Genomic DNA, 2,500 nt, shown 5'->3' with positions numbered 1-2,500 from the left:
TCACTGTGGAGATTATCTCTTTGGGAAGAATTTCGTTCAGAGCAGACGGACTGAAACGTGGCTAGATTGAGAGTGTGCCCTAAGAGATACGTTCCTGTATTTCATTTTTTTTAATTTCATGGATGATTGTGAGGACAATAAAAAGAAAGCGAGTATTGTATCTTTTATCTGAATCTATTTCTTTTTTTATTTTTTGTTTGTCCTTTTCTTAAAAAAGCAAAGAAAGTAGTCTGGAATATTTTCTTTATTTTGTGGAGAGACTGGTGTCAGGCTTTGAATAAATGATATCCTCGTCCTGAAAACAATAAAAGAAACACTACCAGACAACTCAACACTACAATTCTACTCAGTCCTTTTTTGCCTCGAGTAGCTGTAAAACTTTTGCTCCTATTTCTTCACGATCATTTTCGCTCCACATTTCTCCAGGTGTGGAAGGAAATGAGACTGTAATCTATCCACTTCTTAGCCCGAGTGATTGGTTTCTCTCTCTCTCTCTCTCTCTCTCTCTTCTCTCTCTCTCTCTCTCTCTCCTGTTATTTCCGTTCTTTGGGGAAAAGAACATAAAGATTAATTCCCCTTTCACTCTCTGTCAGCAGCATCTCAGACGAACCCATCCTGTCGACGCCACAAAGGCCGTTCCATCTCCCCCATTTTTTGACCGAGAAAAGGCTAAACGGCCTCATCTGAATGCGTCAGAAGAGAGATCGACGTGAAATAAGGGTGATCGTCAGTCTGTCTGGAGATTCGAACGGGAAATTATTCCCCCTAGTATATTCACCTGCCTCAGCTCTGAGCCTGAGCTCTGCAACAGGCATCTCGCAACAAAGAAGAGGCATTGTGATTGTAAGAAAGTCTCATTTTCCTGTTTGTTGATTAGCTATTTTTCACTGCTGTTGCGGCTGTCTAGGCAAAACTCTCAGTGCCTTCGGTCACAATGAAAGAAATAGCCACTATTTTTGTGAAGCTTCACCATAGGAACAAAGTACACTGGATCAGAAGGTCAACTGAAGTTGCTGCATGATCGTGAATTTCAGAATCAGTAATTTTCATAAAATTCAAGTTGCACTGCCTTGATATAAAAGAATTTTGATGTTTGTGGTTACCATGAACATTCATGCTGAGCTGCGCATAATTTCATAAAAAACTTAATCATTTTTAAGAACTTCATAATCGTCATATTTCGTCATCAAACGAATTTCGCTTTACATAACTGTCATTAGAAAGTTGTAGACTTTCTCAAAATGAATAAATGAAAATCAAATATGTAAAGAGAAAGTAAACTCGACGGAATCGAGTTTCTGTACATCGTATAATGTTATATAAAAAACCATCACTACGACCGGCAGTTCTCCAGTTGCTCACCAGATGCGTCGAGTGGTATGTCCATGACTCGGAAAGCGCTGCCAGGTGCATAATTCCCAAGGCTAATTTAACCTTAAATAAAATAAAAACCTACTGACGCTAGAGGGTTCCAATTTGGTATGTTTGATGACTGTAGGTGATGATCAAAATACGAATTTGCAAAGCCCCTCTAGCCTCGGATCTTTTTTAGATCTGAGGGCGGACGGAAAATAGTTTTCTTTCACAGAAAACCAGTAATCTTCTGAAAATGGTTTTACATCGCTGATATTTTTAAACGATTTAAACATGCAGGAATTTCTCCATGCGTCCATGAAATTCAGCGACGCAAAGGGAGGAAGCAGACTTTCGATAAAAAAAAAAAAACAAAAAAAAAAAAAACCCTATATCGCCATGACTCACAGAAGCCTAGGAAACCCGTCTTTGGGTGGGCAGATCGCTTTCAAAATAATTCATTTATATTCCATGAATAAATTTTCTTCGATGGCTTCTCTTTATTCAGGCATAATTATTAAAATACAGTTTTTCTTTTTTTTTCACGTCTACCACTCACACACACACACAAAATACATAGGTATGTATATGATTGTATATATCTGTATATATATATACTATATATATATAGAGAGAGAGAGAGACGAGAGAGAGAGAGAGAGAGAGAGAGATGAGAGAGAGAGAGAGAGAGATTAGATAGATACATCTATAATTATATATACATTTATCAATAGAAAAATCCACAGTATATCTTATTTTTCAAACGAAAAAATATTTGTGGAAATATATTTTCGTCTGGATAAATAGGAATATTACTGTGGATCCTTCTATGATTTCTTAGAAGCATAATACCGTGTTTTTATATGCATATATATTTATGTGTTTGTACGTTATATGTGTGAATGAGTCTCTTTCTGAAAGAAACTTTTGAAAAAAGCCCTTGATATCCTAACCACCACCGAGTCCTGCCACTGCGGTTATCACTGGAGAGTCGCTACCCTACGCCATTATGAAAGGCCATAAATCGCCCACCAATCGCCCCCCCCCCCCCCCCCCTTCCTCACCTCTCCTCACTCCCGACCCCCCAACTAAATTCCACAGAACAGGTTTGATGTCAAAGAGTGACAGCTGCCTATCAGCATCTTTC

The sequence above is a fragment of the Macrobrachium nipponense genome, chromosome 18 (genome assembly GCF_015104395.2).
Source record: "Macrobrachium nipponense isolate FS-2020 chromosome 18, ASM1510439v2, whole genome shotgun sequence".
Taxonomy (NCBI): Eukaryota; Metazoa; Arthropoda; class Malacostraca; order Decapoda; family Palaemonidae; genus Macrobrachium; species Macrobrachium nipponense.
Note: the sequence above shows the minus strand (reverse complement) of the source record.